This window comes from Phasianus colchicus, chromosome 3 (genome assembly GCF_987193195.1).
Source record: "Phasianus colchicus chromosome 3, bPhaCol1.hap1.1, whole genome shotgun sequence".
Lineage (NCBI taxonomy): Eukaryota > Metazoa > Chordata > Aves > Galliformes > Phasianidae > Phasianus > Phasianus colchicus.
The window spans coordinates 19,899,717-19,927,052 of NC_143438.1; the positions used below are offsets into that span (position 1 = coordinate 19,899,717).

The window sequence follows — 27,336 nt, forward strand, 5'->3', positions numbered from 1 at the left end:
GGGGGATCTCTCCTATGTGGAGTCTTTCCTGTGAACCTAGATCTTCAAATACAGCTGAGTGTTCCTTTCCTGTAAGTTTCTTTTTCCCATTTTCATCATGATAATCTTACCAGCAGTAACACTCCCATTATGTGCATCTGTGCCAGGGACATTGTGTGTAGATGGGCAACTACCATATGTTATTTTATTTATTGCGAGAAAAGAGATATCTCCAAGATGGGATACTGAAGACAAATTACTGTTTTTCTATTAAATCCCGGCATCATGAGTTCCAGATCAGTCTCCAAAATTTGCATGTATTTGCTCCTCCATTGCATAATTCAGTTTTGCAATCTCTATCAGGAGCAAATTATAAGGATGTTCCTTAAAAATAGTGTACAAGTGGGAAAACATAGATGTTGCTTGAAATGCAGTTAATATTTCTACTCTGAAAATCCAGCACAGCTTGTGTATCCTCTTTGATGTTAAAAAAGAAAATAAAATGAAGCTGGATTAAAATGTCAAAACGTTTGATTATTATGTTTCTGATATTATAACTTTTCTTGAAAACAAACCTAAATGTATACCCAAAATTTGTTATATATTAAAGAAATGATAAATACTTAGTTAAGTTACAATTTGTTTCATGCAATTACAATAATTAACAGTAAGTAATTAATAGTTATCTTTTGGGAGAGATTTTCAGAAAAGAATTTGCATTTTCAACATCTTTTTGTACATTCACTTCTCTTTTACGCTATGCTGAAAATCCACTTTTATCAGCAACAGCTAATTTTCATTCTGGTTACAGTTAACTTATTTTCTATTAAAAATAAGAAGGGAAAATAGTTACTACCCTGAGATGCTCTAATGCAGATGGCTGATACGGGCAGAACCCAGAGGGAAATGATTGCTGGGGAGTTACATTAGCTTAGCAGTGAGAGATGAGAGTCCTGTGTTGGCTGTAGAGAAAGTATATGAGCTATAGACCCCTTGCTTTATATCTAATAACAAAGATTCCAAAACACTCAGTTCTTCTTCATGAATTTATTGAAGTATGAGAATTCTCAAAATCAGATTTTAAATGTTCTGTCCTTATCCCTATGTGTAAGCCCTAAATCAATGAAATAATCAGATTCTGCACAGTTTATAGAGTGTATTGATAATTAAACCAGGCATATATTTTTTTCTCCACAAAAGTTAATATTTTTACATTAATTAAATACTAATTATTATAAATATTAAATAAAACCAAAGACCCTATTTATGCAATATAAAGCCAATTATCAATATCACAAAGGAAATACCTAGGGCTTATCTGCCATACTTAAGAAAAGGGAACATCATCAATTTCATTGCCTTACATTTGGGAGAATAAATATAAATGAAGTAATGCGGTGCTATCTTTCATAGTTGAGAATTTTTCTAGTTGCATTTTGAATTATATGCCCTCTTTCAAGCCTTAGCATGAGAATCCAAACCCTGCTGGAGATCAGTCTGGTACATGAGCTGCTAGTAGATAAAGCTATAGGCTGTATCATCCCTGAAACAAAGCATTAACTTTGTATGCGTGTGCATATTTATTCTCGCAGACACTATAACTTCTGGTAGCAACACTGAATCTATTCTTTTGAGTCCATTCATAAATATGAATAAAAACAGAGGGAGGGATGAGAAAATCTGGTACTTACAAGCCTAGCAAGCTATTCATATAGGTCATGTTAGTGAGAGACTTGTATTTGGATATTTAAGTATGTGTCAAATTAAAATAGGTGCTTAAAAAAGGTTCCTCCCTAAAGAGGAAAAAGTCATTGCAAAAAAGGAAGTGAGTGAGGAACAGCTTTAAAATACAAATCCGAGGGAGCTCTGAATTTATGTGAGCAAATTAAAATAGTAAAGTAGATTACTGTGGAGAGGAAATGGGAAGCTATGAATAAGCTGCTGAAATCAGTGGAAAAGGTTTAATACAGGTATGCACAGAAAAAAAAAAACATAGCAAAAAATATGTTTCTGCCTTAAGATTTACCACATAAACAAAAGAGAAATTGAGCTTCTTTGAGGATTGCTGCAGTGCATTGACAAAACACTTAAAAGGTATAATTAGAAAGACACTAGCAATATCATTTCAGCTGATTTGAAGAGACAAAATAGCAGTATAAGCAAATTCTGTAAAGATGAAAACATTGCACAATATAAAGTAAAACAAGTGTATTGATGTTAAATTAGTAATAAAATTACTGCAAATTACAGTAATCTCAGTGATTTTGAAGATGAAGCTTTCAAACATCAAACTGTAAATGGAAAATGCTTTGGAGAATAAAATGATCAAAAGTAGGATAAGAACAGTTCAAGATGTTAGGCTGCTCTGTTAGACAGCAGATTGAGAGTTTGGCTCTCAGGATTTCACCTACTAATAGATGCAGTGTTTTGTTATTTCTCAAGGATATGACAATATTATTGTTTCAGAATCTCAAAGTGCTGATTGCTGGACTGATGAAGATTATTCAAGTTGGTTAGGACTATGAATTGTACTTATTTAACCCCACTGAAGTCTTGTCTAGCTCATAAGTCTTGATGTTCCAGAGGATCTGAACTTGGTCCCTAGATGGCATAGAATCATTGATGCACTTCAGGTGAGCTCATATTGCAGCTGGCAACATGATGCTAGTTGTCATACCCAGAGCTTAAGCCATAAGCTTGTTAGCCTCTACCTAACTTACATGTCAAACACAGAGACAGAATTCACTAACACCACCAACAGTTGCTTCAGAAATACAGTAAGCATTTTAACACAAGCTTGTATCTATGTAATCTGAGAGAGAACACGTGAAAGGGTGTTCTTACCTACTATCCCATAGTGTAACTTTAATTTCAGGCAGAAGTAATCATTTTACAGGTGTGTTATTCATCCCTTTGAAAAGGATGGATAGAATGAAAGAAAACTAGGTTTAATGAAAGAATGGGAAACAAATAATATTAAAATTGTCTAAGAACTGCACAATACTTTAGTTTTACCTTAGGGTTCTATCTCCTTTAATTAAATAGAAATATAAATCGACAGAAAAAGGGTTCACAAGCAAGTCTAGAGCAAAATGTGCTGATTTGTCTGCATCTTCTGCTGCACTGGAATGACTCCAGTAGTACCATACAGCTCTGCTTTTCTCTTATGCCTATAGCAGAGGGAAAGTGTAAGGAAGAGGAAATTGTCTATTAATTTTTCAAAAGTGCTGGAAGTTCTGCTTCTCAAACTTTAGTATTTCAAAGGACCAAGAAGAGCTTCTGACTCAAGACTCAATGAAAAACTAAGTTAAATCTGCAATGGTATTTAACCAAGAAAATTTGGGTTCTTAATCTTGCTTTATTAGGATGGGAGAGCTCTCCATAGTGAGATCGTAATATAGTATAGGAATTCATATAGATAACAAATTATATCAGTTCCTGTATAAACAAGTCAGTCATACAGTATTAGACATATTGAAGAATACAGGAGGAGTGCACTGAAAAAAGTCCTCATGTAATAATTAATAGAAGAATTTTAGGCCATTACTTTTGTGAAATAATCATTCTTTAAAAAGACACCAAAACTTCGTATGATCTACATGGATAAAATAAATTTACTGAGCAGATGCTAAAGAGTACTGCCAACAGGAAATAGCAGTAGGAAATAGTGAGTAAAAATTAAACCAAGTTGTTTTTTTTTTTTAATTACTGTGCTATAGGGTTTTAAGTTTCTAGCATTTTGGAGTTGTACTGAAATTAGCTTTCCAGGTTTGCAAAGTAGGGAGTGGGGGTAATGCTGTGTGTCTTTTTTTATAAATAAGATTAAAACCTCTGTGCACATATTAGATGAAGATTTTTTTGTTTTAAGGATCCAAAGATGCACAATTGTATGTTGAATTTTCTTCTTTCTAACCAATGAATCTTGAAGAGTTTCACAGATGGCACCACAAGGAGTCTATTCAACTGATGTGAGCTCTTTCTATATGGAACTAATACTTTCCAGTTCTTAACATAGTCTATCAAAAATAATGTACCTATTTAAAATTTTAAAAGCTACTTAGGTTTAAATGTACGTAAATAAAATTAGCCCAAGTGGAATTTTGCCTGGGGCATTCTGGCTTAATCAAATAAGAAAATTGATTGAGATTTTCTATAGTTTGTTTATGCATGTTACCTTTTCTCCTATCAGTGGATACTACTGTGAAGAATCTGAGTCTTCTTGGTTCTCTCCCATCTGATAAAATCCCCCTGCAACTCCTCTTCCCCAAGCTGAACAGTCCCAGTTCTCCTAGCATCACTTCCTGCATCGCTTGTTCCAGTCTCTTAATCCTCTTTGTGACCCTTTCCTGGACCTGCCTCTAAAGTCCATGTTTGTATTGTGCTGCAGAGTCCAGATCTGGTTAGAATATTCCAGATGTCTCACTGTGGCTGAGCAGAGGGAAAAGATCATCTCCCTTGACCTACTGGCAACACTATTCCACATGTTGCACAGGATGCTATTGATCTTGCTTACCTCAACTCCATGTTGTGGTCAACTGCTCATTCACCACGACCCTCAGATCTGCTAGGAAGCATCACTTTCCATATTGTTGGCCCCCAGTATGTACTGGTGTGGGGTGTTGTTTCTCCCAGGTGCGTGACTTGGCCATTTCTGTTACTGAAATTCCTATCTGTCAGTTTCTTCAGCCTTTTGAGGTTCCACTGGTCTGTCAGCCACTTCTGTATCTTCTCCAAGCCTATCCATCACGTAGGTCATTTATAAACGTGTAAGTGCTGGCCCTGGTACCAGGGCATAATGCTTCTGTCCTCATGGTTGATATCACTGTGTTCCTGAAGCACATGTCTTTAGGGTGCTTTCCGTGTCCAATACTTGCATTGTTTTTTCTAATACTTTTTTTTTCTTGGTTACTGCGTTTATTTAGTGATGGACATTATACAGTCACAGTTATGTAAATCTATTACAGTTACAAGTTTTGGGAGATAATATGGTTGCAATATTTCTTTAGGAATAGTGCCACAAGTAGCAAGTACTGCATTACCTTATGGGAGCCCTGTATGATAGTTAGCTTTGCAAAAATATTTGCATCAAGTTAAAAAGATTTTCATTTTAATATGCCAGCTATGAAGAAAATTGTCTTCAGAAATATAAAAATATTATAATCAGTCTCTATTTATTAAATAGCTCATTTTGTGTTTCACTGGTGCTTTTTTCATGAGATTGAAAAAACAATAGTAATGTTGACTGGATAATTTTGAAACTCAAATTTCAACTGAGTTGTCTAAATAGAATTGAGTTAATCAGATTTTTGATTCAAGTACCCCCTTTGACTTCTACTTCTCCATTTGGAATCAGGAAATTTACTTTCCTTTCTGTCTTGAGTTTTGGAAAGTAAAATGTATTACATTACTATAGTTTGTGAACAAAGCTTTGCGATGTGAAGAAAGCATGTAATCACCTATGATAAATACAAATTCCTTAGTAATATTTGTCCGATGCCATCAAAGCCAAACTGATAGGAAGAAATAACATCTTTAAGAACATGATTATAGAGTGATCACATTTTTCAAGAAATTAAGATAAAGCTGAAAAAGTACTGTGTTTATTATTTTAATAAACTTTTATTAGCTATTTTTTCATCAGTTAGCATTTTTCAAAAACACAGTAATGTTATACTTTTCATAGAACTCCCTCTCTCATTGATTATTCCTTGAAAACGTTTATACACTTTCTTACTCTGTGGGCCTGATGCTATGCTACTGAAATAATTGATTTGACTTCAGGGATTAAAAATGTTACCTTATGAGAGAAAACATTTCCACTGGGATTTTTGATGAGTAGAGAGACAGGCTAGTAACTTACTAAGAGCTCTTTAAGATATACTGGCAGAGAGCACATTTGCTGTAGTTTTGATGATATGGTGGTGATGATTTAGAACACATTTCCCATGGAAGTGATATTTGGCATGAAGTGGTGACATAAATCACAATTAGTTTGTGACATCTCTTAACCTGCAACTTTTTTGGAGTCACAATAAATTTTATGATTAGAGCTTAACATTCTGTGACCTAGAACCCAAGGCTGATTGACTGCCAGAGTTCATCATAAAAATAAACAACCAATCTTTACCTTGAACTCTTAAAAAAATTACTGCAGCAGATTCAGTGGCCAATAATCTTTAATAGTTATGATTAAATAGCAGCCATTACAGAATTCATTAAATGCCTGTCTAGTACATTACTCAGAGGCAATTTTAACGTGTATGAAACCAGGAGGCACCTGAAAAGCAAATCAAACTGAAACAAACCAAACAAAAATTTTTTGTTTGTTTCAATATGAAATAGAATATACATAGTTTGGAAACCAGTCAATCCCTTTGTAATTATGTATTATGATGTCTTAATTTGCTGTTTTTCCTAGAATTTCTATCATAGATACAGCTGGATATAAGCAAATAATAATGGCTGTGTCTTACTGTAAATTTGTAAGCAAAATCACACCTCTTGAGTACAACATATGCCATGTTATTGATATTTCTGTGTGAGCTGTGTACTGACAAAAACATGAAATAAGAACAATTTTCAGAAGTTTTTGACAAGGAGCTATAGGCCTTACAGCTCATTTGATATTTTTGAAGGGACTTATTATAGCCACATTTGCATTCTGATAGATCTAGACATCCTACCCTGCACAGATCCCTGCCTCATCTCTCTTGGCTCTTACTCTAGCCTTCACTTCACTCTGTAGCAGAGTGGCACATAGCCTTGCTGAGTTCTTTTACTATCTGAAATTTGTACTAAAAGACCAATAAAACCTGCCCTGGAGTGTCTTGATACTATTACCATATGGCTCTTTAAGCATCAATTAATTTATTTAAACTATCTTTTTAAAACAATTGTTCAGTTTTTCTCTTAAGATTAGTTTCTACTACATAAAATAAAAATCATCACAGTGGTAAAAGAATAGGATGGGAAATATTCTTTTTTACCATCACATTTTTCAGTCATTATGTATGCATATATATGAATTTGTTCTTTTATATTCCCTCTTCTGTATTATACTTGAAACTTTTTTCTTTCCCCTTTCCTTGTAGCTTAGCTCTAGTTTATCCTTTCACTGCTATTCTACTTCTTTACATAATCTTCTTTACATTGTGCTTCACATTAAAGCAGAATTTCTCTATTTGATGTGTAATTTCCCGTGTTTTGACTGTTACCAGCAACTACAATTATTCCTATCTTGTTAACTACTGGATTGGTTTGACTGCTGAGATTTTCATGTTTTTCTTTCTTTTCTAAATTCCGTCCATACAGATACTTAAAAGAGGCAGTGGTAAGTCAGTGTATATGTGTCATATGTATACATATCTTGTGCCAACATGCTGATTTATAAGATTACAGTTGTGATCATCTGAGGGATGGAAGTCTCATTCATCAAGCTCAGATGTCCTAGCTAGTCATTCATTGAATTTTCTGAACACTGTGTGTAATTCTCCAGAGGAATTCTTTTAAAAGCATGCTCTAAGAGTTATGCCAATCCTTCCTGAATGTGCAGAGCTTGATGGAGGGACTTCATAATAATTGCCTAAATGAAAGTGCTAGTTAGAGGAGGAAAATTGAAAACTCTGCAAGTCAGTGCCAAATCCTACAAAGACAACTTTTTTTCTTGTGAGCCTTTGAGTCCCTTACAAGTTGAAGATAGAAACTGCTTAAATCAAGCTCCTGTAGAACATAAGAGCTGTGCTCTTTAAATTCTGTAGAAGTAAATTGTAGAAATGTATAAGGTGTCTAGGAAAAACATTATACTTACAAAACTTTTATTCAGCAGAATTGTAGTATATCTGACCTTTTCCTTGTATTTGTAGATGTTGTCATACAGATACAATGAAGTGCTGACTGCCAACCACTTTAAACAAAGTAATGAAAATAGGCAAGTTTAAATCCCGATATACTTCAAATAAACATTGACTCTTTTTCATCTCTACAGAGTATTATTATACAGTATATTAAGATTCTGCTCCTTTTACAGACATTTTTTCATTTCTTTTAGACAGTTACTTATATTGCCATTTGTGCATGCCAATCCAGTCATTTGAGAAATGCATAATATTGTTTGCCCCTACTGTATCTTTCAAAAATCTCCATGATGCCATCTACAAATTTGTAAGCTTTTTAAAGTCCAGCTATAACTTTAAGAGCTGAGCTGAGAACTTCCATTTAGCTTCTTGAAATCAAAAATGGAAAATAAATCATTTAACCATGTCTGAAATGCCGAGGAGATGAACAGCCAAACTTCAAAGAAAGTTGTCACCTAATTCTAGATTCTACCAGGTGCATCACTTCTTAGGCAGCTTGGTTGCTGAGAGGCCTGACTTTCACCGGGGAGGTAAATTAACTCTCTCTGAAGTGCTCCAGCTAGGTAGGAAGGACATTTTCTCTTTGAAGTTTAGCTACTAGCACTTCTTTCTGGAGGAACTGAACTTCAAAGAGAAATACTGTTTCTCTTCCTTTTGGATGTTGTCCTCAGTAACATGAGATGCAGCTGTTCTTTGTGCAGTGAAGAAAAGAACCGTACTTTTAAATGATATTTCTGCATAAATATTAAATTGAAATTTTAGATTATCTTATCTGATATAGTATGAACTGAATAGTGATTATGAAGAGTTGCTAGAGATTTTCAGCTATGTAATTTACAGACTTCTTAGAAGAAGTTTAAACAATGGGAAAGAGAGAGAAAATATCAAGACAGTGATTTTTGCCCACTAGCTTTTCATTTTGCTGATGCGTGGAAGCAATCTGCTGTCAAGAAAAAAGAATTAGAAAATTGGGCTTCTGGTCTAACTTTTAGTGTTTCGTTCTATATTGATTTGGAGTGTACCATAGAAATAGCAGTTAGAAGGTTCCTCTGGAAGCCTACCAAACTTCCTGTTCTTGTCAGCACTATCACCAATGGGTCATATTGTCTGTGACTGTCTACTTTATGTTACAAAATCTTGGAAATCTCTATGATGGAGATCATTCTGCCTCCATAGGTAACCTGTTCCAAAGCTAAAGTATCTTATTATTTTGGATTTATTTCCATGCAAATATCTAATCTGAAGTCTCCCAGAGTGTTAATTTTAGCCCCCGTTTTAGCCTTCTACTTGATTGTCTACTACTGCTGGGAAGAGAGAGGCTCAGTTAGTTTGGGCATTAGGAAAAGGTTCTTCTCAGAGTGCAGTGGACATGGAACAGTCTCCCCAGGATAGTGGGCGCTGCTCCAAGCTGCTAGAGTCCAAGGACTGTTTGGACAGTGCTTTCAGACATAGAGTTTGAATGTTGGATGGTCCTATGTGGAGAAGTTGAACTTGGTGATCGTTGTTGATTCTGTGATCTTCATGACTTTCCTGCAAATACTTTCATTCAGTTTGCCCTTTTACCTCTATTTCTATTTCTTAAACAAGCCCAGCTCCCTAATGCTCTCTTGGAACTTGCAGTCTCTATGCTGACTGACTTGGTACTATTACCCCTAACACCTTTCAGCTGTGGCATTCAGAACTTCCAGGTGTGGCTTCATTAGCATTGAGTGGAATGGGATAAGTGATGAGCTGACCATTATGTTATAATGTTATGTGATGTGCTGGTTGCTTAATCTCTTCTGAGAGAACACAGTTAGATCTTATTTTATGTCAACTATAATATCCATTTTGTTTTCAGCTGATTTCCATCTAATAATGTGGGATTATACTTCTTACTGAGCTTCATGGGTTTTCTGATGATTCAGTCCCCAAGTTTCCTAAATTCCTCCAAAATGAAGCCATGCCATCTGGTATCTGTGCTTTTTCTCCTGATTTATTGTCATTTACAGATTTGGTAAAGAAGGACTCTGTCTTGAGTAAAGAGAAGCATGAAGATTCATATAGGCAATAATTAATCACACCTTAGATGCACATTAGAATGAATGCAGATAGCGGATAAGGAAAGTTCATTAAAGGTACAGAGGAAAGACAGGCAATAATAGTGGCAATAATAATGATGGTAAGGATGCCATCAAAGTGAAAAGCTCATTACTAAACTAAATGCTACAATTTTTCATCCTGGCTCCCTCTCATAATAGGAAGAGGCTATAATCAGATTAAAAATAAATAAATAATAATAATCTGAAGAGTTATTCTGTAAGCTTTCTGTATGCATCCTAAAGTGAAACTCCCTGGAGCAGACAATGTGGTAACATCTGGCAATCAGTGTACTCATCTGGCACATATCAGCATTAGTAACTCTATGTGTTGGAGGAGTCCTTTTTGGTGTGAATTTGCATAGCGTTCACACTTGGAGCTTCACAGACTCTTGAGGGCACTTCTGCCCCACTCAGATCTGTTGGCCCCTTGCTGCAATTGGAGTACGTATGCTCTCATGGGCATTGTTGAGAGCAGCACAGTTTCCTTTTGAGCACAGAAGTCTTCCTTCTGTCTGTTTGTAAGTTGTAGCCAGGCTCAGTACGCGTTATACAACTCTTTACCAGCAGTTACAATGTTGCCTAGCACCAAGATATATCATGGCATATCATGCTCTGATTCATCCATGTTGTCACGGAATTAACTAAATCAGTTTATGCCCGTGACAGGGGGCAGTAGGCCCCTGCCCTCCCCACCCCCCGCCTGGGCCCACAAAATGGGAAGGAAGGGGGAAAAGGAAAAAAAAACAGTGGCAACAATCTATGGAGGTAAACTTATTTTACTAACTATGATATCGGAATGCAAAATAATACAATATAATACAATCTAATTGAAATTGAGACTAATAAATCAAATAAGATATGAGAGAGAGTTTCCGAGACCGAGTCAAACCTGAAAAAAGCTTGGAATGGCTAGGAAAGCACCCTCCAGCACCCACTGCCAGGCAGTAAGAGACCGCCCCCCCGGAAGGGTCAGATCCCGTGACTTCCGCAATGTATAGGGATAGGTATGTAGAGTTAGAGCATTAACACTTTAATTCCAGTACATGATGTTTTGATGTGGAATATTGAAAATCAATAAAAAAAAACCAAAACAAAGCCATGACACATGTTGTGTAGCCAGCCATCTGTGCAGGCAGACCTGCAATGGAGGAGGACTGCTATAGCAGAGTTGTGAAAGATTGATCTCCAAATATTTTCAGCTCCTAAGTTTTTCTCATGAATTGCATGCCAAGAAGGTGATACTACAGGAGATGATTGATAATTTCTAACCCAACTGCTGTTGTGAAGGCTGAACCTACTCCCCCCTCCAACTTTTGGAGATACAAAATTAATTTGCAGCAGTGACTCCAAAGCTAGAAATGACACAGAAAAACTTGAACCATTAACATAGAAATAGAGTAAAATTTAAATGATTTGATGATTTTTAAATCTTTATTGTTTTGTTTTTACTTTAACTTCTATGCTTTAAAACTATTTATTCGCCAATAGTTCTTTTAAGACACAAAATCTCATGTGAATAATTATCTGAAAATTAAGGAGTACTTACTAGCAATTTTACCCTTATTTTTTTGGCCACCTTTTATATAAAAATGATAAAAATATTGTGAAGTATTAAGTGGCTTGAAAAATTTTTCATAAGTTCACCTATTGACTTCAGTATTTTTAAAGAAAGCTTTTAACTGCTTTACAAATGCAGATTGGATTTATTGTGTCTGTGAAGTATTAAACTTTTAGCTTGTACTGATGATTAAAACTATCATAACTCAGCTGGTCTGAATCCTATCAGTCAGCCTCAATACTGTGTACTGCTGCAGTCAGAGAAAGGATATGTCATTAAAACAGCCAGATGGAGTACATCCATTTAGAGCATAAGTGGTGCTCATACGGTTCCTACTCTTCCTTTACGTGCAGGTGTTTCTTACCCAGTAATAATACTCTGAAATTCAGACAAATAAATGCCAGTTGTGATGATAGAGAGAGAGAGTACTAGTTTCTTCAAGACCACATGAATCATCTTTAGAACATTTTTTTCCTCTTATAATTAAGTAATTATAATATACACTCACAAGGAATAGATATCTTTGAAATATTGAAGGGTTTTGTATAGACTAGATGAGCAAAATTACATAAAATCTTTCCCAGTGGACCATTTTTAATTTTATGGAAAGATATTAGAGCTAACTTGAAATTTTAGAATATGCTATAGCATTTAGGAACATCAATAGGAAAACTTACAGTGAGTTCTGTAAGTTTGGAAAGAGAGCTCAAATACCGATGCATACAACTGCAGCTGAATATGAAAAATGGTGCAGCTTCAAGCCCCACCTCTTCTTTTAAGATGAATATGATATAAACTCATTTCAGTTGTACATGTCAAATATTGGAATAAAATATAGTTAATTTGGTTCCAAATAATATTCCAGAACATTTGTCTTTGCTGAGCTACTTATTATTATAGGTTCTACAGTGGTGATGAAAAATTTACAGCTGTGTTCTGTTTTTACAGTGAATATCCCTAACGTTAGTCAGAGTGCCTTTATCTTTTATTCTCACTTGTCTTTCCCTGCCTGGGTGACTCACCTCAGTTTGTCAGAACCCACTGTCATCAAGTGCTCCAGTACTCTTCAAAGGGTATTTTGAATTTGAGGGCAATTTAAGAAATTCTAGAAGTAAAATGGACCATAATCATGATTGTTGCAAATGTAGAAATGGTAACTGTAGTGTTTGCACCTATACTAACTAGTAAAGTGGAAAAACGGTTGTTTTTTTTTTTATATTGCATGAAACAGCTCACAAGCAAGCTTTTACCACTCTAATAATTCAGCAGTGTAGATAATTAAATATCTGGGAATGCTTGTTGGCATTGTTTGATTTCATAGGATTAACGTGCTTTTAACATGCTTGATATTTTCGTAAATAAAGATTTTATTTATTTCTATTTAATTATATTTATCTGAATTTACACAAACATTTAAATCCTAGCCCTGGCACTTCTAACTTTCTATCTTTATTTGTAGGACAGACAAACTGCATTCTATGTCATAAGAATTAATCTTGCATACTAATTACATTTTCTAATAGGAATCCTCTTTTTTTTTTTTTTTTTTTACCTGTACTTTATTTTGGTTTCTATTCTAAATATACCAGTGTATTGAGTAAAGGAAACTAGACAAGAGGCAAAAGTGTTCTATTATCTTGACCATGTCGTTGCAGCATGAGTCAAATACTGCATTCTGTTTTATTCTGTTCTTAAAGTTTAGAACTTAGTATTTCATGGCTGAGAATGTCCTGGATGAATGTTTTTGGCATGGACATAGATATGCTTCTCCAAGATAATAGCAAATATAGGAATAGTTTCTTATGGCAGAATCACTGGAATATGTTCTTGCAGCCCAGAAGGCCAAGCACATCCTTGGCTCAAGAGAATTGTAACCAGCAGGTCGAGGGAGGTGATTCTGCTCTGCTCTTGTGAGACCTCACCTGGAGTACTGCATCCAGTTCTGGGGGTCTCTGACTCAAGAAGAACATTGAGCTTTTGGAGTGGGTCCAAAGGAAGGCCATGAAGTTGACCAGAGTGCTGGGACAGGCTGAAATAGCTGGGACTTTGCAGTCTGGAGTAGAGAAGACTCTGGGGGGGACCTTGTAGCAGCCATCTAGTACCTGAAGGAGGCCTACAGGAAAGTTGGGGAGGGACGTGTAGCAACAGGACAAGGAAAAACAGATTTAAACTGGAAGAGGGTAGAATTAGACTAGATACTAGGAAGAAACTCTTTATTGTGAGGGTGGTGAGACACTGAAATAGGCTGCCCAGTGAGGTTGTGAATGCCCCCTCCCTGGAAGTATTCAAAACCAGGCTGGATGGGGCTTTGAGCAACCTGGTTTAGAGAGATGTGTCCCTGTCTACATGGGGATGATCTTAAGGGTGCCTTCCAATTCAAATCATTCTATGATTCTGTGCAAGTCTTGAAGCTTTTCTGTCCATTTTCCTTGCAATGAGAAGTGTAGAATTTGCTGGGAAAGTGAAAGGATGCTACATTCATGTGTTCATCTAGTGTAGTTAAGGGTTTAAATGTGAGAGCTTAATGATCTAGCTTCAGGATTCATCAACTTAAAATATTTCTGTCCCAGTAGTGTTTAAGAAAAAGAAATGAAAATTGAAGTGCTTGCTTTTCTGTTATATGCAGCTGTAAAGACAAATGCAGGGAGATGTATTTGAAGTTTATCTGGATATTGTTAGCCCTATCTGGTTGTGGCTTGCTCTTGGGTAACATCAAATGCCACCCATCTGCTCACTCATTGTCCCCCCTCAGTGGGACATGGGATGAAAGTAGATTGTAGAAAGTAGTTTATCTCATGGACTGAAACAAAGACAGAAATTGCTTACCAGTTACTGCTGCAGGCAAACAGACTCAAATTAGGGAGAATTAATCTAATATATTTCCAAAAAAATCTATATATCCAGGTGATAAGGAGCAAGGACAGGGATAAAAACAACAGCTTTACTTTCCATGCCCAACTTCACTCCTTCTCTCCTGCTCCTTCCTGAGCAGCACAGAGAGGAACAGAGGGAGGGTTGCAGCCCAGTGTCCCTCTTCCTTTTGCTCCAGCATGTATCCTCTCTGTGGGCTGCAGTAGGCCAGACATTCTTTGAAGTTAAGTACAGTATTTTAGTGTTGTTTAACTGGAAATAATACTGTCCTTGTTGCAAAGTATTAGTGTTCTAATGTGGTGATCATATGATCAGCAATGGCAAACTCAATAAATTATCAGTAAAGTTGTGAACTGGATTATCCATGAGCACGCACTCAGATTTTCTCTCGAATTGTCCAGAATACAAATTTTGTGGTTGTACCAAATAAATGCTTTCTATGGTATATCTACTTTAAAAAGATCAAATAATATTGAAACCTTATGAATATACTATCCTGATTCTACCAGAAGCTTTATTCCAGATGACCTCTCAATTATCATGAAATTCCATTAAAAATAACAGGCCAAATTCTATATGTTCTATATATTATTAATATTACTTTCAATGGCACTTTTAGACTACATTTTCAAGTTTTAATTTATTATTTTGCGAGGAATTTCTTTACTTTTTTACAGGCCAGGACTAATATGAGGTTTTTTTTGCACTAAATTACATCTGTTTACTATTAGTAATGTCAACATTTTGTTATTGGACTAGCGCCTTGTACCATTTCATCAAGTGCTTTAGTAGAAAATAAAGTAACATTGTATACCAGAGATGCTGCTTCTGAAAAATCAGTTCTTAACGGTAGATGGCTTGAAATGTGTGCAAAGCAGCATTAGAAAGAAACTAGAAAGCTTCATGAGCTCTTGCTTCCTAGGCTGAACTTTATAGCCCTGGGTTTTCATTGTTAGTAATTTTACATTGAAACAGTCTCTGCCTCATAACATTAAACTTGTTTTTTAGAAGCTCTCCCTCATTAATTCTTGCTTGCAGTCATTTAATTACAACCTCACAAGGTGTTCCTTGGTAAAATATGAGTATTTTATACATGAAGATAGAATACAAATCTCACTGCTAATACAGTGGACCTTCTAACCTGGCACTCTCATAAAGCCAAGATGCTGCCAAGTAAATTGGCTGCTAGCACTATCAGGGCCCTGCAGTGCTTTTGTTAATTATCTTGCCATAGTGCCTAATGCAGATAGCAATCTTTCCAAAAGAGAAGGCCGATTTAAAGAGGCAGAATTAATTAAAATTGATTTGTGCAGTCTGTCATGTTGAGATCTGAAGGGAGAATTTTCTTTCCCCTCCTCTCTGTAATTCACGCTGCAGGAGTACACAGAATAGATAGTCACCTTACCTTGGAGTACTAATTATGGTGAATGAATGTGATTTGTCTGTTGTGATGGGTAGTTCATTGGATGAGAAGACATCAATATTTAAGTTCATTTGAATATCTTTCAGTGGGAATACTTCTGTCTTCTAGCTTTCCAGGTTCATAAGGGGACTAGAAAGTAAACTTCAAGGTCATAATTTTGTACATGGGTGTGTGCTTTGATTTTATACCTCCAAGGAATGATATTCATTGTCAATAGGATAGAAAATAATGATGTAAAAGACAGTCACAGGAATGAAAAAGATCCAAGAATATATGGAAAAGTACCCATGTGAATATTGAATTTATTTTGTTTATGACCTTCATTAGCAATGAATACAGCTCATGAAATTCAGAGCTCCTTTGTCTACCCAAATGTTATGTAGGATTCTTCCTGTTTTTATAAATCTCAAACTACAGAATTTCATAAATAACATTGAAAAGGAACCTCGAGCAGAAGACTGTTACTTCTATAGAAATTTGCTTATCATCAAAGATTGGAGAAGAATTACTGATTTTTAAGTATTTAAATCAAGTCAGTTCAAACTTTCAATTTCTGAGAACTTCAGGGTGTGGTCTATATATTTTTTTTTTTTTGTCTTTTTTTTATGGGATTGCAAAACTCTGACAACAGAAAACATCTGGAATCAGCAAAAGCTGAAATATTAAAAAATATTTGTCTTCATAATCTTATAATATAATCTTTATATTATATATATTATATATTATATAATCTTTAATATTAAATATTAAAGATAAAAGAAAATGGGCAAAAAATTCACCTTGACAATGATGTATTGTATATATCTAATGAGTAAGCATACTATCCTGCTGCTTCTCATTGCTTTATTCACTGCAGTGGCTGAGTCGTTGTCTTGTTGTAATTATAGGTGTTCCCTCCCAGCCCCTTTTCCACAGTGTAAGATCTATAAATGTAATAATATAGGGGAAATTCTACTCAATAATAGTTTTGATTTCTATGGAAATTGCATGATTGTTAGTTATACATGGAAATAGGCATAATAATGGAGGCATACTGGGCCTGATTCTTATCAATTTTTCATCCACTAATAGGACTACTAGAATTCATGAAATTACAAGAGAAATTAGAATGTTATTTTATATCCGTTTGTATTTTTCAAGTATGAATTTTTGCATAAGGTGTAAAACCATAAAAAAATAGCTCACTTGGATTAAGAAATATATGCTCATTGAAGTAACATACCTGAATAGCAAAAATATATGTAATAATTTTTCTGAGCATAGAGAGTGTAACTGTGTTGTTTGAAGATTTTATTTGTTTTTCAAGCATACTTAATAAAGATTTTGTGGGTATTTTGAGCTACAAGTTATTCTATCCATCGTAGAAAGTGCACAGTGGAAAAAATCCTACTGTGTATTGTATCCATGCAGTCAGTGTGTGGCTGTAATAAAACTAGGTGGGACAAAGCAAGAAACAGGCCTAACTAAAGTGTTCTACTCTCTTCCTATATATATTGAAATTATACTGTACTGTAAACATATTGTTTGATAATCACTCAGTTCTCCATCCCAGAAATAGAGAACTAATATAGCCATCAAAGGAGGGAGAATTTGGGAAGTATGGATCATTTCTGCTATGAAAAGTGTATTACAAATCAGATCCAAACATACTTTGATTGTAGCCAACAAAAAATGAAATGTATTTTAACCTAATAAACATGTCTTTGTCCTGTTCTGGATTTCAGTCTTCAGCATACAGGCCGAAAGAGAAAGCAATGAATAGTAATTGTTAAAAAAATATATATCATTTTCTTATAGTTAATTTCATCTTTAGTTGTTTACCTGCTTGTCATCTTTCTTCTTTCCTTGTCTCAAACTGGCTGCTTCTCTTGACAAAATAATGCATCAATTGAAAACAAACAAACAACAAACAAAAAACCAAAAAAAACCTCATTATGATCTTCAAGAAAAAAGAACTCACTGCTACTGGAAGGACATTTTATGTTTATTTTGTTTTTACTCTCTTTATGTCAAATACATTATTTGACAAATTGGCTTTCCTTTTTCTTCCCCAGCCATAGCGATGAAGAACTTGAAAATGCAGAAACTCTCAGATGTTATGTATGAAAAAAAAAATCAGTTTAAACATAATCTCCAGAGAGTACTTCTGAAATACCATTCTCATTTCAGATCTGAATTTGCTTCCAACTCACAGAATCGTGACAATATGCTTTACTACTTGTACGCATTCCCATAATAATAGCAGCAATGATGCCCAGCTTTTATGTGGTGGATTTCTTTAGATGTCTAAGCAATTTACAAGGGTAGTCAGTAAAGAATTGCAGGAGTGACTTGAATTTGGGAAAACATAACTCAGATGGGGGGAAAAAAAAAGAACTGATTCTTTTTTTCTCTCCAATAAGAGGTCATGTACAGGTTCTTAAATACAGGAAAAGTGTGTTAGAAATATAGCGTTGCTTTGTTTTTAATGAGAAAAGTCAAATTGTGTATCAGTAGCTAGAAGACTTTTTTTTTTTTAATTAAGGTTTTAAGTTTTAGAATTGATTACAACAGCTTTCTCAAAGCAACAGTGATTTATTTTCCACCTCAAATGCACCTAGACCTTTTTTTTTAATACTAATATTGCAGCTTGAAAATAAATTACTGACTTGTAGAATTGCTGTGGGATGTTCTGTTCCGGAATGCTCAAATCTAATTTGAGAATCATAGAAGAATTTAGGCTGAAAGGGGCCCTAGGAGTTCATCTGGTCCAATTTACTGCTCAAAGTAGGACCAGTTGTGCAGGTAAACCAGGCTGAGTATCTCCAGCAGTGGGAAGTGATCAAACTGTGCAAATAGACCTACTGTTAACGGCTCTTATTACTACTTACTTTCATGTTCCAGTTGCTTTTTTATTAAATGTCTGAGTGAATTTTCTTCCATGATAAAATGCAACTGAGTGGTCAAAGAAGATAAAAATCATTAGTTCAGAAATATATTCTGAAGGAACAGAAAGTAATTTTATTGTAAATAAAATGATTTACTATGTAGTGATCATTTTTTATCTAGGGAAAAAAAAAGTTTTCTACACACATTGTTAGAAGAAAAACAAGAATGTGCTTTGGATATTTAAAAAAAATTGCTTGACTCCATAAAGTTTTGGTGAGCTGATAATTGCACTTTAAATGCTTCATTGTATTTCATTGCACTTCATTGCATTTTATTCTATTATTTAAATTTTTAATTCTTGTTACTGGTATTACAAGAATAAATGTGTGCTTTCAATTCTTTTCATTTAAACAAAAACAAAAACACATGCATTTATGACCATCAAAATATTTTGGAAAGATTGCTGACTCTTCTGATATGCTATTGTTTCCTTTAGATGCTTAATGTGAGCAAAATCCTATTAACTTAAAGTAGATAATATAATAATCTTAACTGCATTGTTTACTGAATGGATGAGGTTGAAAAGGGAGCTCTGGATATCATCTTCTCTGATCCTCCTGCTCAGAGCAGGGTCAGCTGAAGCAGATTGCTCAGGGCTGTGTCCAGTTGAGTTTAGAATATTTCCAAGGATGGAAACTTTACAGCTCTTCTATACAATGCTTGATGACCTTTACTGTAAAGATGTTTTTATTTTTAATGTTCAACAGGGAATTTCATTATCTCAATTTGCTTCTTTCAGTGACAGAAGAAATTGTAACAACTCTTCTAACTGAAAATATTAATTGATATTAAGATGGAACACGAGGTGATACAGTTATCTTGCTATTGAATAGCTTTGAACTGCAATGCTATTTAAATTGATTGTATTGAAATTTTTGATTTGCTTAAAATATTTGTCTTGATTTAAAATCCTTTTGTAAGCAGAGGAGAGTCTGGTTGTTTGAATATTGAGAAGAAAAAGAAGTTTCACAGCAAGTCTGCTGGTTAACTACATGTTGCAGTGTTGTGCTCATATCTAATATGTGTTGTGCTTGCAGGTGAAGGTGATTTCCAGGTGTCTGAGTCACCCTCTAATTATTTCTCTTTTGAGTTACAGCAAGCAGATAAAGGATGAAAAGAGTGAAAAAGAAAGGGTATTTTTAATTATCTCAACAGGAAGCTGAAAGCTACTTAGAGAAGGGATTAAGTTAGAAAATGAAAGTTGTACTATCTACACAGTGACAGAGTACTACAGACATCAAACCAGATTTTTCAGATGATATGAACTGGTATTAACCCTTTAAAATCAATGAAGTTAATATGACCTGCATCAGCTGAGAATTGAGATTTTCCTTTTTTTAAAGGAAATTACTACTGAACTGCACTTATTAAATATGTGGTACTTATTCAGAGCCATAGTTATCCACGTGTTTTCAGCCAACCTTGACAAGATTAGTTCTGGGAACTAGTACTATATATCTTTGCTGACACTGAAGAAAAAAAAAAAAAAAAAAGTAATAATCAAGCAGAAAATGAATTTTGTCCTTAGTTTTTAGTTGTGAGGAGCTGTAGTGGAGTTTTCTGATTCCTTTGCAGTGCTGCAAGTTAAATTCAAATTTGAATGGCTCTGGAAAAATGCAATTTTCCTGCATGGACATCAGTTTCCCTTTCTGTCTTTGCTTCTCTTGTTTCCTAGCATTCATCTTTTTTTGAACATGAGTTATCCCTGACAAGAAATGACAATGTGTTATGTGTAAGTAGAGATTTGCAATTGGTGCAATATGAAATCACTGATGGAGAACAGAGACATGATTTTTCAAAGTCATCTATAGGTGAGAACACCCAATGATTCATGACATCCCCATCTTTAGTAGTGAGTGATCTGAGATAAGGAAAGGCACCCAAGTAGTCTTGGCTAAATTTACACATATGGAATCTTTTATTTTATTGCAACCTTTTAATAAATACATGTATTATAGACAAATAGGAAAGAAATACAATTTCAGTGATTGTAGTTTCTAATGAGATTTCAGGGCATTTACTCCCCTCAATTTTAATCACTTGCAATTTTTTTTTACTCATCAATAATGACATTAAATTTTAAAACAGCTGTCTTTTATTTAAATAATAGTGTTTGATTAATAGAGAAATAAAGGAAAAATAGGGTACAGTTGAGCAGTGAGCAATTGTTTCCATATTGAAATATCATCACACTGCATCTTTTAACTGTGGTTAGAATTATGAGACATACATAGATTTAGTAAATGTGAAGTATATTATTCAATATATCAGTGAGTATATGAATGCTTATATCACATCCTATGGACAAGATAGCTTCCAGAGAGTTACTGAGTTACACCATTCTGTGACAGTGTGAAATAGCCAAGAATATTTAATAATGTTCATGAAAGTTTCCTTTAAGTATCTGTGAATCCTGTTTAGGCATCTGTAGATGGATTACAGCTACATTACTTTAACCACATCCTGTGAAAACCTATTCAAAAATCTATCAGTTCATTTTAAAATTCTCTCTTACAAACCAACACAAAACAATACCCCCAAAACAAATGACCGACAACTCAGAATCAATTTTATTATTTATTTAGGTCAGTCAAATTTGAGCCTAAAGGACCTCTTCAGGAATATGTAGTCCTAACAGCTTAACAGAAGATACTGTTAAATAGTAAAACAATGTAATCCAGAATTCTTTCAGGCAACATTAAAGCTTAGTCTTTGGCAGTGTCTTTACTTGCATCTCCTCCTTAGGCAGTTTGTTTTCCCTCATGCGTAAAAGGTGCCAAAGTAGAAGGTAATTATGCTTGAGTCATCAATAATGTTGCTGAATTTAAATTATAAGCTTATTAATTTTTATGTCTGTATGTTAACAACATTTTAGCTAGTGCAAATATTGAGAAAATCATCAATGATAAAAATATCACTGACAGAAATATAGATCACTTGGAAAATTGACTGCAAGCAGTAGGCAAACCAAATATTTTTTTTTCCAGGAATTTGAAAAATATGGCTTTTAAAAATTTCCTGTATCAATTTTTTTGTTCTTTGAAAAAATGAATCTTGTTCCATTCTCTTTTAGACAGGCAATACCCAAAATCACAAAGATCAACAATCTGAAGTACAATTCACAAATGTAGTTCCAACCAAGTAATCTGAAGAAAACAAAACAATAACATCAACAAAACTAAACTTAACTTTTAGATAAACTTTGATGATACAAAATTCAAATATATGAACCATTAACACAGAATAGAAATCAAAGAACAGAATTTTGAAGTCTATACAGTGGAGCTCAAGGTGATATGTTCAGGTTTATGATCCTGAAGCTGTTCATATCTTCATTTATTGAAGGGGAATGTAGCTTTACCTTAAAGCAGAGGCTTACTTAGTCTCAAAATGAGCAACAGAAGACATGAACATAGGAATTAGGATCTTCTTGCAGTGTCTTGTCTTTGAGAGGAAGTGTATCTGCAAGAAATCTGTAGCAGCAAAGGCAATTTTATAATTTAGAATTTTATTTTAATTTTGTATAATTTTTTCTCTGCTTTAAATCTTACTAAAGAAAATCCAACTATTTTTTTTTCTCTTTGTTCCTCTTCAGCCTTTGATGTTAGACCTGTTCCTTCTTCCACAGATTTTTTTCATATTAGTAATTGGGTGTAACATAAATTTAGATTCAGAAGTCTCAATTCAGCTTCTTTGGCTGAATATCTTTAAGTGTGATGATACAAATAGTCATCTGATGTAAACTTAACTTATTCCTTTACTTTGCAAGATTTTGGTTGAGCAGTGTGACCAGGTCTGTAAGGCAGATTAAAATTCTCACAATCAAATTGTCTCATGGGAAATAAGATGTACACAAATTACATGTGGATTCTTTAGCCCCTGTTCAACTCAGTGCTGGGTAGCTTGCTGTCAGCTTTTGAGAATCTCCTGTTTGATGGCTATCTAAAATATTTGTTTAGACCACTGCTCATTTGCACCAAGTTTTAAACCTGCTGCCTTGATGTGCATTTTTTTATAGCCCTTGTGTTCGGTAATGTGGTTATTCTGCTTCTTGCTCTACATGCTTTTCTACAGATTGTTTTTTTCAGTGTAGCATAGTCTTACATTATGAGAAAAGTACCCTGAGCCGTACTATTTACATTGGCTGTATGTCTTTCTGTTTTCATCCATTTCACCAAATAGAAAAAATAGTTTGGCTGCCTAGCTAGAGTTGCAGTATCTCTGCTTTCCCTATCAGTATTCTACTGAGGAATTGTTAGTTATTATCTAAAGTGTCTTTATAAACCCTGCACGTGTAAGAGTTTTCAGAATAGCACCCTTACTATTTGCTCTACTCCTATATCAGTAAATAAAGAAGTCTTCCGTTAGTTATATTCCCTGAATACTCTTCCAGGTAAGAGTCACTATTTGATACCCTCAATAAAAGTGGAAATTTGTAATTAAAAAACAAACAAACAAACATTCTGACTTTTAAGACAGAACCTTAGTTTAAATTGGTTTAGATTCCTAGATACAAGTGTTCAATATCCCGATTGTAAATACAAGGAGAACTGTGTATGAGATTGTATTATGAATCTTTTGCTCTGGGGAGATGGAAGTGAAATCCAAACATTTTTCGTTTTGTAAAAATTCTTAGTGACTGTTTCTGACTTGTGACTTATTCCTGCTTTTTCTTTGATACTGTTATTATAGGACATATTTAATAATTTTTTTTAAAATGAAGTTGTACCACAGTGAATGTGTACTGAAGTCCTTTTTATCAGTTAAGGAAAGATTTTAATGAATAGTTTTTGATGGCTCAGAACAGTGATATTTTAAAAAGTAGAATGTACTGCTACATTTTGCAAAGATTGTCTGTTCTCATATCTTGTTTTGAAATGATTGCCAAATGTTTTCATTTCTTTTTTCTCAGTTTAAATCATTTCTGCCAGAAAGTACAACTGATTAGTGGTAATAATAAATGCTTCTAATTGGCACGTAGAGTTACTTTCTCTGATGGGGGCTATGTCTCTTGAACTTGTTGCTTTATATCTCTAATTTTGCTTTTTCAGGAAGCCTGCCATTTCAGAGTACACTCCTGTTTGCATACCCTAAACCAATGCTTTTAACCTAATGCAAGGTAAAGTGTTTTTAAGAATAACTTAGGGGTTTGATCAGACAATCTCTAGGCCACCTGCCTTAGTGGTACATGAGCAACTGGTCTGTTGTACTTCTGTTCAAGTCAGCATCCAAACACACCAAATAGACTTACTTTTTTTTTAACCTGTCACTTTTTTATTCATGTTCATTAATGAAAAGACAAGGTGACCTTATTATTTTCCCACTTTAAAAATGAAAAATGTTGTTTTGGGACTGGGACTAGAGATAATTGGCATACTACTTAACAATCTCTAAAGACCAATTAACAACAGGGAGCCATGTATGCATTCAGTTTGAGTTTCAATTAAATGTCTGCTCCAGGAGGAGCTAAACTAACAGAGCTATTGAACAGCAGTTACACTACTGATATAACTGAGTCCACTGCTGAGGACAAAGACTCTTGCTTCCAGCCAGATGGCCCAATGCTCTGGCAATTAGTAAATTATTATGACTTTTAAATCTTTCTGACCTTTTGCTTTCTTCTGTCTGAATTAGTAGGGCAGAGTTTTGTTAGTCGAGTGGATGTTTAAACACATATTTATGTGACATTTTCCAGAAACTCCCTTCTCCTTTTATTTATTTATTTAGATAAGTTGATAAGAACTGATAGCTCAGTTATAATCAGTCAGGTCTGCACTTATTCTGAATATAGAGAAAATTATGTTTTTTGGTGGGATTTTGCAAGTGTTATATGTGGGCCATAAGGATAGGTTAGAGATTTAGATAATAGTAAGTATTAATAGGAATTCACCATATGTAACAGGACTTGATTTTTTTTTTATATCCTAACATACCATATTCTTTAGTTTTGACTTTAAAACCTCATGTTCCAAAAATGCAGTCAATAATCAAATCAGTGTGGTATAAATTACCATGTAAATATTCAAATTTCAAAAAAAATCTACAACTTTTGGTTAGCTAATAAAATTGAGTAATACATTTGAAATCAAAGAAAATGCAAACAATTTAACCTTGTTTTTTCCAATATTATAGAATGAACTAGACTTTACCTTATTTTATTTTTTTTTCTCCCCCAATTACCATCGCTATCAAGTTTTAAAATAAGTTATTGTGAATGAATATCCCTTTATCAGGCATGTGTTATCCTGAGACAGTTCTTCAAACATGGCTACATAAATGTTAGTCTCACCATTTTCACCTGGCATAATTGAAGCAAAATGATTTTTAGAAATAATAATCACCAATATATATATATATTAAAATCATAGGATCATAGAATCATTAACGTTGGAAAAAAACTATGATAATCTAATCCAACCATCCTCATAATGCCTGCTAAGCATGTCTGTCAGTCCCACTTGTTACGTGTTTCTTGAACACCTCCAGGGATGGACTCCACCACCTTCCTGAGCAGCCTCTTCCACTATCTCACCACTCCTTCTGAGAATAAACTTTTCCGAATATCCATCTTGAACTTCTCCTGGTGGACTGTAAGCCATTACCTCTTATCCTATCACTGTTATCTGGGAGAAGAGACCAATCCCATCTCACCACAGCCTCTTTCAGGTAGTTGTGGATAACAGTAATGTCTCCTATGAGCCTCCACTTCTCCAGACTAACACATAACAGAAGTTGTGAGCACCTGATGAACATGAAAAACAAACTTACACCTAAAGTCATGGGGGGGGAAAAAAAAAAAAAAAAAAGGAAGAAAGATACAAATTATTAGGTGCTTATCTCTCCTTCATAGAGCTTTTAAACATTTTGTGATTCTTAAGATATTGATCCATAAATTTATTTTAAGATATTCTGGTGATTCTTGATTTGATAGCCTGAAATTAATTCATAGAATCATAGAATGGCCTGGGTTGAAAGGGACCAGAATGATCATCAAGTTTCAATCCCCCTGCCACGGGCAGAGTCACCAACCACCAGACCAGAGCCACATCAAGCCTGGCCTTGAATGCATCCAGGGATGGGGCATCCACAACCTCCTTGGGCAACACGTTTCAGTGCTTAATTGCTTCCCTATTTATTTTTTTAATAAAGTCAACATTAAACTATCTGCACGCATTTTTTTTTTTGTTTAGAATAAAAAAATTCAAAGGTTATGTAGTTATATTATTACTTTTTTACTATTCCTATCCAAAATTATCAAAACAAACTTGCTAGAAACACAACAAAAAACCATGCAGTTGTGTATCAACTTTATTTACAGATAACAGAAGTGTTATCTTAAACCTACATTTGTATTCCAAAGACATAAATGATGAAGGTAAAGTCTTTTTTTTTTTTTTAAAAAAAAAAGCCACCTACTGTTTGTGAAGGTTTTTCTAATATCTTATCATTAAGATGTTCTGAAATGAATTTCCCATGCTTATACATTAAATGATTTTAATATTGTCTTCATTAAGGATAATTTCTGTGAGACACATTTATGAATAGTTGCCATTAAATGCCTCTCAGAAAATCTATAATACAAAATTTTGTTCAATAAAATATAAAATCATTTAAAAATACATAATTCTTTAAAATATATTAGAAATTAAGATATTATTTATCCACCCATTAATGAATATCTTAAAAAAATAGCAACAATGAAGTATTAAATTAAACCTCTCTATTCCCTAGGTTAAAAAAAAGAAAAAATCGTCCATGGATAAATCACTCATGTATCTCTGAGTATGAATTCACATGTACTTACAAATATATACTTGTATGGGCTGCCCAGGCAGGTGGTGTAGAGTAGCTATCCCTGGAGGTGTTCAAGAAACTTTTAGATGTTCTTCTAAGTGGTGTGGTTTAGCAGGGAAATATCGGTGGTAGGTGGACAGTTGTACCAGTTGATCTTGGAGGCCTATTCCAACCTTGCTGATTCTGTAATTCATTGATTCTGTGATCCTATGATGTCATATCAATCAGGTTTTTCATTATCCTTTCCCTCTCTGTGATGTCCTCTATACATATTTCAAATATCAAAAAATAAGTAGACAATTCAGTCAAGGTTCTACTTAACTTAAAACAGTCAACAAACCTTAGGAGTTACTCATCTGAAAATTAAGTGTGCTCTCTGAAATACACTGACTATTGATTATGGACTCGTAAGAGATTTTTACTAATTAGACTTTAATGCCTGAATTTGTACATCCAAATGTAGATCACAGAATCTCAGAATCACAGAATCATTGGGGTTGAAAGGGACCTCTGAAAATCATTGAGTTCAATTCCTTGCTAAAGCAGGTTCCCCACTGTAAATTGCACAGAAAAGCATCCAGCTGAGTCTTGAATGTCTCCAGGGAAGGACACTACAGAACCTCTCCGGGCAGCCTATTCCACAGCTCCATCACTTTGACAGTTAAGAAGTTCTTCCTTGCTTTAGTAGAGAACTTCTTGTGTTCCCGATTCTGCCTTTTTCTCCTTGTTCTACTGTTGCATTCTATCTGTAATGGTATATGAAAGTTAGATTTTATTCTCATTCATAGAAAATTTCAAAATAGTTCATTCTGATTTTAAGTACTGAAATACTGCATGTTAAAGAGTCAA

The 27,336-nt window shown here is 34.4% G+C and overlaps 1 long non-coding RNA gene across 1 annotated transcript; it reads left to right on the top strand.

Annotated features, from left to right (window-relative positions):
• Window positions 1-27,336, top strand: LOC149918443 (uncharacterized). The gene is made up of 3 exons (XR_016465457.1): window positions 1-71; window positions 23,745-23,812; window positions 27,034-27,336. It is a non-coding gene; the product is annotated as an uncharacterized LOC149918443 (long non-coding RNA).